The 12,764-nt window shown below is 37.8% G+C and overlaps 2 long non-coding RNA genes across 2 annotated transcripts in view; one reads left to right on the plus strand and one right to left on the minus strand.

Moving 5' to 3' along the window:
* The window catches only part of LOC146332320 (uncharacterized), a 122,994-nt gene that overhangs the window by 72,146 nt on the left and 38,084 nt on the right, over positions 1-12,764 (plus strand). The gene's annotated exons all lie outside the window — the stretch shown is intronic.
* On the minus strand, positions 8,679-12,757 carry LOC146332326 (uncharacterized). Its single transcript, XR_014772221.1, has 4 exons — positions 12,368-12,757; positions 11,759-11,905; positions 10,678-10,792; positions 8,679-9,549 (listed from the first exon to the last, which is right to left on the minus strand). It is a non-coding gene; the product is annotated as an uncharacterized LOC146332326 (long non-coding RNA).

Consider the following 12,764-nt stretch of genomic DNA (forward strand, 5'->3'; position numbering starts at 1 on the left):
TTAATAAATCAAAACATGTGCAAATAGTGTCCAAGGAAAAATTCAGGACACAATAAATCAAAGAAAAAAAGACATGAGGACGTCATGATTGAATATAATGAGTGATTTAGCAGAATGGTCCAACATCCATGTAAATATTCAGTGTGGTGATGAGGTCGGTTCTGTTCAGGTACTTTGATTTTATCAGACAGATTGGACAGATATTTTTGCTTTTATTGCTCATTAATGTTGTTGAGGACGACGACTTCTTCCACTCTGTTCTGTGCTGATTTTATTTTTATATTTTTATTTTTAATTCTGATTTATTTATGCATCTTATTTTTAAACTTCTGTAAATGTAGATTCATTCTGATGTCAGGTCAAAATAAAACTGTCCTCTGGTCTGTTGTTGAGGACATTTAACTGAATAGATAATCCTGTCCACATGTTGAAGTGTCCTTTAAACCTTTAAAGGAACAGTTCCCTTAAAAAAAATCAAAAATACATATTTTTGCTCTGGCCTGTAGTTTTATTTATCCATCAAGATAGTTTTGGTGTGAGTAGCAGAGTTTTGAAGATATCAGCCAAAGAGATGTCTGACTTCTCTGCAGTACAGTGAGACTAAATGACACTCAACTCAGACAGGCAAAAAAAAAGCATTTAAAAAAAAGAAACAGCGAATCTTTCCAGAAATGGAAGAAATTACCTGTTTTTTTTTTTTTAAGATAATCCACAGACCTTGTTGTGAGCAGTTTAATGTTTGAACTACTTTCATTTTTACTAGAAAAAAAAAAACAGGAGCTGTTACTGTACAGGAAGTTGCATCTTTAGTTTGTGCCTTAAATTGTCTTTGTGTGTTTTAAAAGTTAATTTGTCATCAATCCAGAGGCCAAAGTTTTCATAATGAGGGACTTTTTCAATCAAAGTACATCTGAAGTGCAGATTTGAAGCCTGTTGTTGATTTGTTTACCTCCAGAGAAAAACATAAACTCAGTTTTATCTGTATTTCAGACACGTTGAATGTTTTGAAGTCCACATTGTGACGTATTAAATGATCATTGTAGATGATCAGTGGATGATTGAATAAATACAAAAACATCAGACTTCACTGAACCAAAGACAGCTGTTACACTGGAGAATAATGTCATTATTCTGCAGCTGAAGTCAAATATAATGTGACTTGATTTTTAATTGTGTGTTTATATTTTCAGATTATTTGGGAAACGCCTGTCTTGTTTATTTCTTAAGGTAAACTGAGTTAAAACTAAACCAGTGAATCCTCCCTTCATGAAGGTTTAATGTTCAGTGAACCTAATAATCTGGACACTGAGTGTTTCCTCTTGTTTCCTGTGATATTAAAGCTTCATGTGTGTTTATGTTGTTAACTGATTATATTCTTGTATCTTGTCATTTCAGGCAGCACTGAATCATTTTTATACTTTTATGAGCTTGAATAAAACATTTAAAACTTTTCATTGTCTCTGTGTTTTTATGTTTCTGTGTTCAAACTTTGATAAAAGAAATAAAAATGATTTTACTTTATTGGCTGGATTTTAAGACGATCCCTGTTTTGTAACAGTTGTTTTTTAAATAAAGATTTCTAGAGGATCAGAAACACTTTGAATGAAACAACATAGAAGATAAATCATCTTTACAACAAAACTTCTAACAAACAGTTTATCACACTAACAGCTGCATGAATGATAATTATAGCTGAACATTAATCACATAAATCATTTTGATCCTGATGATGCAGAAAGATTTTACATCTATTTAATATTTAGTATTTAGCTCCATTATTAGACAGTGATGGTGGAGAGATGTTACAAATATCTCCAGCTGGACTTGAAGCAGAGAGTTGTGGTTCATGTTTGACCTTTAACCTCTGAGCCTCAGAGCAGCTTCAGCTTTTATTCTCTTATTTGATCTCTGAATAACATGAGGAGACTTTTTAGACTGAATTAAATAAATAAAACGTACATTTACCTCCTGTTGTCTGTTATTACAGAAAAATCTCCACACTTTAAACAGGCTAAGTTTTTTTAGACATTCCCCCCAAATTTTCTTGTTAATTGTGTCATTTTAATGAACATAACAGTAGTATTTGCTAATTATACAACACTTGTGAATTATCTCATACTTACCATGAAATGTGGTGGTGGTTTGTGGGTAAATTCAGTGAAATTTCAAGTATGCGGCTTTGTAATGTACTGTAATGTAATGTGTTACATGAAAACTGTACTTGTTAATTATCACCTTTTTACCATGAAGTTATGAGACCTGGAAATTGAAGTGTTACCAAAAAATCAAAACAAAAACACGATCTGTGGACTCAGCGTTTCTTCACAGCTTTGTGAAATCTGCTGCTGATTGTTTGACGCAGAGGAATGAACTCAAGTCACATGACAAGTGCTCGAGTCAGACTTGACAATGTTAGACTCGACTTGGACTTGAGCCTTTTGACATAAAAATCCTTGATACTTTCCCCAAAACCCAGAGAAAGGAAAAAAAAAACTGTTATTTAAAAAGCTGTGAATCCAGAAATCAGTTTATTTCTCTTCATTTCTTGAATGTGACACTGATCTTTCTCAACAAGTCGACATTCGAAACCCCAAATTCACTTTGAACCAATCTGACATCCAGTCAAGTTTGAGGAGAGAACCGTGAGGAACTTTATGTTACTGAGCTCCATGTGGTAAAATGATACCAAAGATAATTTTGTTCATGTACAAAAAAATACAATGAGGCAGTTTACAAAGTTACAGGCAGAGACGCCCAAACTTACAACTTCAACATCTGAAGCTGCACAAACAACAGTGAGTCGCTGTTAATACAAATATATTTAACAAACTAATGCTTAGCTAACATCAGTTTAACAGATAAGAAAGTTTTTAAATCAGTGAGGCTGAAACTCACCGGTACGTTACAATTGTTCAGGACTCTAAACTCAAAGTTTAGGGCTTGACTTTCAAAATCTTTAAAACAGCGTCTCATTTTGTTAAAACTGATGTCATTTACATAATAATAATATAAACATAATTTACTTTTCTTCGTAAGATAAACTTAAAAAAGACTATACTGCGGTTTTGATAAATTTTTCGATGACTTGTTCAGCCCTAAACTTGGATCATGGTAAAATATAGACAACATGAAACACACTGTAAAAATTTATAAATAACTTTTCCCCTTTGTGTTTGAAACCTTGTAGCGGCTGATAATGAAATAACTGCAGGTAATGTTGGATATAAAATCTTAAAATGTTCATATAAATGGACATTTGATCACGTTTACTGTCTTTATTCCTTCATGAGAGGAAACATTAATACTGATTTGACAGCAGTGAAAGTAACAAATTCAGTTTTCAGTCACATATTTACAGCTCACTATAAATATTTAAGACATCAGTGAAAATGTTAACATCACATCTGAAGTGACAATATTTGCATGAACACGGTTTAATTTTTTTATCTTTGCCAACATTATCAGCTGCTACAAACCTCCAAAAACATCCAATAACCACGACTCGTGTCCTGATAACAGGAAGTCATGTTTCTGTTCACATGCTGTTGTCATGGTAACAAATTCTGTGCAGGTTTTCTGTCCTCAGAAAAGTGAGACTCTGAAAAGGTATTTTTATTTTTATTTTTTTTAACCAAATATTTAATGGATTCTCAAGTCATCTGAAAAGTTTGACCTGTCCTCCCACAGAAATCTGCTTAGTGCTTCCAGTTCATCAAACCACGAAGGACACACGACCTAAAAACATTAAATCAACAACAACAAAAAAAAATTCCTTCCATTTCTCCCAACACGTAAAAGCATAAACCCCCATAAAGATCAAATAAATTAAATCATAAAACAGTCAAAATAACTTAAATCAAACAAAATTATCTGACTCTGACTGAACAACTTTAGAAATAAACAAACAATCAAGATTTTCCTTGTTAAAAAGTGTTTTTGTTCATTTAATTTTGTGGGGAAAATATACACAATGTCAATGAAAGTGGCTCATAATGACCCATAATGCACCAGTGCAATGGGGCGGAGCCTTTCTGCAGAAATCTTCTGATGAATCTGAGGTGGGTAACTCGATTCTTTACGAGACACAGAGGTTGGTGTTTTTATTTTGTGCATAGAAACATGGAGGTAAGAGAGAGAACGTTCCTCTGTGATCCAACAGGGTGAAGGAACCCAACAGATCCACATCCACACGGTTTTCATTTTTCTTTCTTTTGTTTTTCTGAGTCGCCCCAGCAGTTGGCATCCAAATTCTTATTGCTGAAAATTGAGGAAAACTAAATAATCCTGTAAAGTTCTGTGGCTCCACGTTGTTCACGACTGTAATGTGAATATTTGGCTTTAAGCTGTGAACAAAACAAAAACACTGTTACATCATGGAAACACTTTCACAGCACCGAGTCCAAATCAGGGTTCTTCCTGTGTGGACGCCCCCTGCTGGCTGGCTGCAGTACAGCTCATAAACCCCGCCCCCTCCATGTTAGCAGATAATAATAATAATAATAATAAGCTTTATTTATATAGCACCTTTCATACAAAGCATGCAGCTCAAAGTGCTTCACATAATAGAGACTATGAAGAATAGGAGTAAAAAGTACAAATAAATATATACATACAATAAAAATTAAGCAAGAATAGCACAATTTAAAGAAGATTAAAAAGAATATATATGTGCATATATATATACATATATATATACATATATATACATATATACACACACACACACATATGCAATGCATACATACAACATACACATAATGATGATAGTAAAGATAGTATAAAATGACAATTTAGAAAAAGCCATTGGACATGGAGTAAAAAAAAAAAAAAAAAAAAAAAAAAAAAAAAGGAACTAACTAACTTAGCCTTTGTACTACTTTCAAACTACTGTGAAGGCTCGGTTGAAAAGATGTGTCTTTAACTGCCGTTTGAACGTCTCAACAGAGCCTGCCTCTCTGATGTGTTTGGGTAGGCTGTTCCACAGTTTGGGAGCATAGCTGAAAAAAGCTGCATCTCCAATTTTCTTTTTGTTATAGTTTTGGGCGTCTAAAAACCCAGCAGTGGAGGACCTGAGAGGTCTTGATGGAACATAGAACAGCAGAGAGTCTCTAATGTAGGATGGTCCTAGGCCATTGAGAGCTTTGTATACAAGCAGGGATACTTTAAAGTCAATTCTGGCAGACACAGGAAGCCAGTGCAATGTGGCTAGAACTGGAGTGATATGTTCTCTCTTCTTTGTTTTGGTCAGTAATCTAGCAGCCGAATTTTGAATTAGTTGTAGCCTGTCAATGGACTTTTTTGGAAGACCTGTAAATAGTGCGTTGCAATAGTCCAATCTGCTTGACACAAAAGCATGGATTAGTTTTTCAGCATCCTGCTGACTCAGGAATGGCCGTACCTTGGCAATGTTTCTGAGGTGGAAAAATGCCACCTTGGTCAGTTTATTTATGTGGGGGGTAAAACTGAGTTCAGAGTCTAAGATAACCCCCAGACTCGTTACTTCTGGTTTTACCCAGGAGGACAAATGGCCACTTTTTTCCAGCAGGTCTTTCCTTTTTGATAAGGGGCCGACTAATAAAATTTCTGTCTTGTCCTCATTTAATTTTAGAAAATTATTGCTCATCCAGTTATTTATTGCTGAGAGGCAGGTAGTGAGGGAGCGTACAGCATCTATGTCATTTGGCTCTACGGATATATACAGTTGTGTGTCATCAGCGTAGTTATGGAAATTAACATTGTATTTCCTGATGATATTACCGAGAGGCAGCATGTATAGGGAGAACAGCAGAGGGGCAAGGCAGCTTCCTTGTGCAACACCAGAAGTTATGTCATAACTCCCTGACGAATGGTTCCCAAGACAAACGAAAAATGTTCTTCCTGTAATGTATGTACGGAGCCAGTTTAAGACTGAATTAGAGAGTCCAACATAGTGCTCAAGGCGGTTTATGAGAATTTCCTGGTCAACTGTGTCAAATGCAGCGCTTAGATCAAGGAGAACTAGGATTGAGACCTTGCCGGAATCGGCACTAAGTCTCAGGTCACTGACTAACTTTGTGAGGGCAGTTTCTGTACTATGGTTAGTTCTGAAACCAGATTGAAATTCCTCTAAAATATTGTGTTCGTTAAGGAAGTTATTAATCTGGTGGAAAACAACTTTTTCTAGAACCTTGCTTAGGAATGGAAGATTTGATATGGGCCTGTAATTGCTCAGCACAGTAGGATCTAGATTAGGCTTTTTCAGTAGAGGTTTCACAACAGCAGTTTTAAAACCCTCAGGGCAGATTCCAGTCTCAAGGGATGTGTTAATAATTTTGAGAACAGACTTTGACATACTGTTGAAAGCACTCTTAAGGAGTGAGGAGGGGGCTGGGTCGAGGCAACAGGATGATGGTTTGCTCTGGGTGACAATCTTACAGAGGTCGGTGATTGATATGCTGTTGAAGTTGCACATGGTTGCCCAATTTTCCTGAGGTTGAATGACAGGGTAAGCTGGAGTTCTAGGAATACTGGCTCTGATTGCTGAGATTTTATTGTTGAAGAACCTTGCAAATTCTTCACATTTTGAAGTGGAGGCATGGCTTAGGAAGTCAGTGCTGGGTGCCGGATTTAATAGTCTGTCAATAGTGGAGAAGAGTGTTCTAGAGTTATTTTTGTTTTCAGTGATGATCTTGGAGAAGTATGCCCTTCTGGCAGTGCGAACAGTGCTATTGTAAGTTACCATGCATTCTTTGTAGATGATATGATGGACCTCAAGTCTTGTTTTTCTCCACTTTCTTTCCGCTGCCCTGCATGATCTTTTGAGATTATGGATGGTGGGGTTTATCCATGGCGGTGTTTTATTGTATGACTGCTTTTTAACCTTTACAGGTGCGACTTTGTTTAGTGCGGTACTCAGGTCGTTGTTGAGAGCAGTAACCATTTCATCTACAGAGCAGTTCACAGCACATGGATCATAAGAACTTACAAGCTCCGAGAATTCATTTTTTGCTGCAGCATCTAGAAATCGTTTCTGAACCAAGCATTCATCTGTGGTCCTAGCTAAGAACAGGGTGCTATCAAAGAATACACAATAATGATCAGAGATTGGGATTTGAGACACTGAAACATTATCAATGGCTAGCCCTTTTGACACAACCAGATCAAGAATGTTGCCATGCTGGTGTGTAGCCTCTGTGACATGTTGAGTGAGTTCAAGGCTGTCAAGCAGATTTATGAATTCCATTGCTTTAATATCGGTGCTGTTGTTGATATGAATGTTGAAATCTCCATTTAAGATGATTCTGTCATAACTGCTGGCCATAAGAGCAGCCAGATCAGAGAATTCTGTGAGAAATAGAGATAGCTGTTTTGGAGGCCTGTATATTGTTAGAATGAGTACTGCTTGATCGGCCTTAAGCACAAGTGCAAGATACTCGAAAGATAAAAACGTACCCAGGTCCACCTTTGTGCAGTTAAGCTGTTTTGAATAGATGGTGGCGACTCCGCCCCCTCTCTTTCCCTGTCTCACTGACTGATAGAAGTTATAACCTGGTGGGCATGACTCAGTTAGAGTCACATTGCTATTTAGGTCTAACCAGGTTTCTGTTAAAAACATAAAATTCAATTTATGATTTGTAATAAGATCATTAATTAAAAATGATTTGTTGGTTAGAGATCTAACATTTAGTAAGGCTAATTTAATAGACCTAGTGACAGGGACTAAGGCAGTGTGTGGCAGACAGGGAATGGATATCAAATTTGTGGGGGTTGCTGTGCACGTTGATGACTCTCTATAAGGTCTTTTACTAATCACAACCTGTATGGGCAGCACTGTAGGGGAGGGTCTTTGAGTTATTGAAGGCCCCACAGGGTAATCACTGGCTCTTGATACTTGATACTAGAGGTAGGAGGGTTGATGGTATAAGTGACCGACAGGGGGAGCTAGTGGAAGGAAGCGTGCTATGTGATGTTGCTGTCGACGGAGAAGAAGATTCCAGGGAGGGGGTGTGGGATGTAAACAGTCAATCATGTGGAGAAGACTGTATGCTATGCTGTATGTTATCCGCTAGCGTTCGGCTACCCATCCTGTTTGGGTGAATTCCATCTGTCTTTAAAAGGGAGGAGCGGTTCCAGAAGAGATTAAAATTGTCGATAAAACCTATATCGTGAGTTCTGCATGCAGACTGGAGCCAGGTGTGCAGGCTGAGGATTCTGCTAAAACGACCCGCCCCCCGGTTCAGAGTGGGAATGGGGCTGGATATAAAAACTGACTTTCCAGTAGTGCTTAAAAAGTTAAGAAGGTGGATAAAATCCTTCTTGGTCAGCTCAGACTGCCTCCGAGCTGCATCGTTTGTTCCCACGTGGACAATCACTCGCTGTGTAGAGGATGGGAGTGAACGGAGCAGCCCCGGGAGTTTATCCAGATCCAGATGGGACATGACATCAACGTACACGTCAAATAAATGTTTCCCAAAGATGGTTTCTGTCATTTTAGGTAGTTGTTATCATGCTGATGTTTGTTCAAGTGTTCATTTTCCTCATCAGTTTGGATTTAATTAGTTATCTGATGATATAAAAAAAGTGGTTTTCACATCATGAGTGACAGCTGATTGAGCTGGACAGCTGTGTGGGCGGGACCTCGGTACTGCGGCAGCGTCTGGCGTGTTGTCCATCTTTATTTAGTCTAGGATTTATTAACACTGATGCTACTTTCCCAGCAGCATCCAGTATGCCAACGTTTTTACCCTGAGCGAGGCCATACAACAATGATCCATACAGCTGTCATAAAATAATCATATATTTATTTTTAAACACACTGGTACAGGATCAGTACTCGATGTTGGCTGATAAGCAAAGTTCAGGTATTGGAAACTTTATCAGGAAGGAAAAAATGGTATCGGAATCTCAGCCAAATAATTTAAGGTGGAGGAGGCTGATTAAGTTCACCTGAAAGTGTGGTCTTAAGTATTGTGGTTTTTAGATTAAACATGAATGATTAATCTGTGGGAAAAACTGCAAAAAACTCTAAACTCCTGTTGACATGCGTTTACCTTCCTGGCTGGTTTGGTTCTTCACAGTCGATGAATTCAAACTAAACTGTGAGACAAAACAATATTTGGAGCAGAACATTAAACATTAAATCTTCCCTCCAGCAGAGGCAGAGCCAGATTAAACATTATAAATACTCTTAATTCACAAACACTCTCCTACTGAAACCAAACAGAGGTCAGGTCAAGTGAAACGTCGCTGTATTCATCTGAGCCCTGTGATCTTTGGGAAATATTTAATCATCACCGTCGTCCCTCGAGAGTTTAGAGCACAGAGAGACAGAATCACAGATTGTTCTGTTATCATCCTGGACGTTGATGTGAACATCGGTGAGTTCACAGTCAACTCGCCTGATTAAATGAGGACTGATGGTTTTAAAAGGAAAAAGAAGAAGGAGTCCATGTTGAGGTTCAGGTTGTCAGCAGAGGAGCAGGAGCGTCCCGGATCAGGAGAACCAGCCGTCCCTCATGGCTCGAATGATTCGACTCTCTGCACTGTCATCGTCGTCATTTTCTCTTGGGTCTGCAGCGTCAGAGGACACAAACACAACATTAACAATTATACTGTGTTTAATTACAACTAAAAACTTCATTTCCAACAATGAACATTAAATCCTCAAAAAGAGGGAGATTTTCAAAACCAAAAAACAGAGATTCAGACACTTTGTTTCCTGCATTATGGTGACTTTTAAAGATTGGAAATAACAAAAACAAGTTTTACTTTTAATTCTCTGGAAAGAATACAGAGTAAGTGGTTTGTCTGCTGTGAAATATTCGTCAGTTTTCTTTTCATTTATTTTTTGCCCTGCGCCTAAAAGAAAACTGACAGGACAGAATTGATGAAGTGCCTCTTTCATTCAAAACTTTCTTAAGAAAGGAGAATTCTTCTTTCCAGGGAGTCCGGTCTGGTGCAGCTGTGCAGAACCAGAAACGGGTTCTGATAATAAAAAGGAACAAATGTGTGAAAATTTGCCATAAACAGTGAGAAATACAGGAGAATTGGGATCCTAGGAGGAAATATGGAGAGGGCAACAAAAAAAAGTCGCTTAAGTCCCAACATGCCGTTTGAACTGCGTGTGTGTGGCGTGACGCTGTGCAGACAGTGTGCATGTGAACGTGACTCCAAGCTCAGGACCTACAGTGAAGATTCAGAATGAAAACATGGTGTAAATAACATTTTTTAGGCATTTTCTGACTTTATTCTGTTGGTTTTTTTACAAACTGGTCACCATTGACTTGAACTGTTTGGGAGATTCTGCAGCTCTGTTTTCCTGTGAAACTCCAGCAGGTGTTTTTCAGTCACTGTTCGACGTGAGTCTTTTCTGGTCTCACCTAATGTTACCGTTCTTCTCTCGTCCACTAAAACGATATCCGGTTTGTCGTCTACCGGCTGTAAATGCAACATAATGCTGCTTCCTGTCTTCATTCACTCACTGTCTCCCTCAAACACTGCTGCTCTTCCTCTCTTGTTGATTCGGAGCAGAGGAGCAACAACAAGTCCTACTCATTCTACCTTCGAAGACCTTCAGGCAGGTCGCCCTGCTGTAATGGAGATCTACGTTCCCAGTTAAAAGCAGTGTGAAGAGGAAACCTGATCTTGATTCTGACCGAATGAGTTGAGCCTCAGGAGTGAAAGCGAACAGTTACTGACCATACAAAGGGTCGAATATGTCAGATCCAGTGTCACTTCTGTACGAAGGGTCTGAGTCGTCTGAGTTATCATCACTGTTGTCGTCATCGCTGTTGCTGCCGAGAAGCTCTGCAATCTGCAGGAGGAGAAGTTTGGAAAAAGGGGAAACATTAACAGTAAAAACTAGAAATAAAGGAGACACAAGAAGAAACATTTGGACGAGGTTCTGCTTAAACAGTCAAACATGAACAAGATCTGATTTGACTTCTGGATTGATCACAAGAACTTTTCTTTTACATTATAAACACAGAAACCTGATATTATCAGACGATACTTGATGCACTTTTCTATCGACTCCTAGAACAGATTTCTCATCTTTGACCTCTGAGTTCTCTGAAAAGCAAAATGACTGAATCTAAATCCAAAACATGAAGCCATTATTGATTTTCTCATCTTCAAACTGGCAGAAACATTTCAAAGCCACAGTGTGATGGTTTCCTGCTGGAACCAAACAGGAGAATTATATTTATTTCTAGCAAACAAACTGCCAAAATAGCAGACTTCATATACAGAACATCAGATTTGTAAATTGTGTAAAATTAGGACAAGAGAATTTTAACTAACGGCTGAACAGAACACAACGAAGGAAATCAAGTAAGACTCAATAAACTCGTATTTCAAATGTTAAATTACAGTTTGTTTTAAAATAATATATCAAATATCACTTGATATACTGCAATAAAGAAAAATCTTGATACCAACCGGACTGTGATAATATCCTCTGTGATATTATGTGGTTATTTATTATTTTATTTCATCATTTTGATCTTATTTCATAAAAGGGCCGAAACTAACTGCTGCATTGTTTTTGTTTTGCAGTTGTACATAAATAAATCAATCATTCATCACCAAAGATGATTCATGCTGAATCCTTCACATGGATTATTTGAAGGATTACACATCCTAAACATTCTTTGAGTGTTGTAGAGAAAATATATGTAAACCAGGTGGAGAAAAACTCCTGAAAACACTTCAACAGAAACTAAAAACTCAGTGTTTGTAACCAAAAGAAGAAATATGATCACATCATGAAATCAGGTACCTCTTCATCTGTGGGAGAGTTGGGTTGGTCCTCGTCTCCTGGACCGTCATCGTTGACCAGGTCCTCTAAGAGCGGGTCTGTGTCCATGTCGTCATCATCGTCGTCGTCTGTGTCTGAGGAATCGTCGTCGTCCTGGTCTTCATCATCCTGGAAGAGTAAAACATGCGTCAAAAACGAAACATCACCCGAAACAAATAAAGAGTCACCATTAACCTGAATAATTCTTTACAAAAGATGCAACATCATGACAAGAATGATGAGTCATGATTTACTTCTGTAATGAAATGATTCATTTAACTTTGATTTCATTATTCTTCATCTTGTTTTACATTAATTATGGCATATTCCTGTTTCTATATGAAGCACTTGGTGTAATGGACACTTTGGGCTCCATTTCTTGTATGAAAGTTGGTGTACAAATAAAGTTTATTATTATTATTAACAGTGGAGAGACAGCACTGCACCTATGAGCATCTTTACTTTTCACTCCTTCATGCAGAGAAGTAATTAAATGATTTAGGATAAGTTATGTAGCCTAAAAAATGTTTAGTGTGCAGCTCGCACACAAAGACAAACAGAGAAAAAAGCCTCTGCAGCTGCTGTCCTCACCTGATCGTCGTCGTCTCCCTCCTCAGCCAGTTTCTGTCGTCCCACCTCGTACAGATGACACACCGTGTCCAAGCTCACAGTGTCCTGGTTCTACAGAGGAAGTGTGGAAAAGACAAAGACAAACAACATGTCTGTGGTTTCAAATGTGCTAAAAGCAAACAGTCGCACAACTAATGACTATTTTCATTTTCATTAATCTGTTGATTATTTTCTTGATTGATTGATTGATTAACTGTTTGGTTTATAAAATGTCAGAAAATAGTGAAAAATGTCCATCAGTGTTTCTCAAAGTCCCGGGTGACGTCCTCAAATGTCTTGTTTTGTTGACAACTCAAAACCTTTCAGTTCACTGCCAGAGAGGAACAAATAAACCAAGAAATATTCACATTTAAGAAGC

The sequence above is a fragment of the Lutjanus erythropterus genome, chromosome 2, assembly GCF_056507025.1.
Source record: "Lutjanus erythropterus isolate fLutEry1 chromosome 2, fLutEry1.hap2, whole genome shotgun sequence".
Classification (NCBI taxonomy): domain Eukaryota; kingdom Metazoa; phylum Chordata; class Actinopteri; order Lutjaniformes; family Lutjanidae; genus Lutjanus; species Lutjanus erythropterus.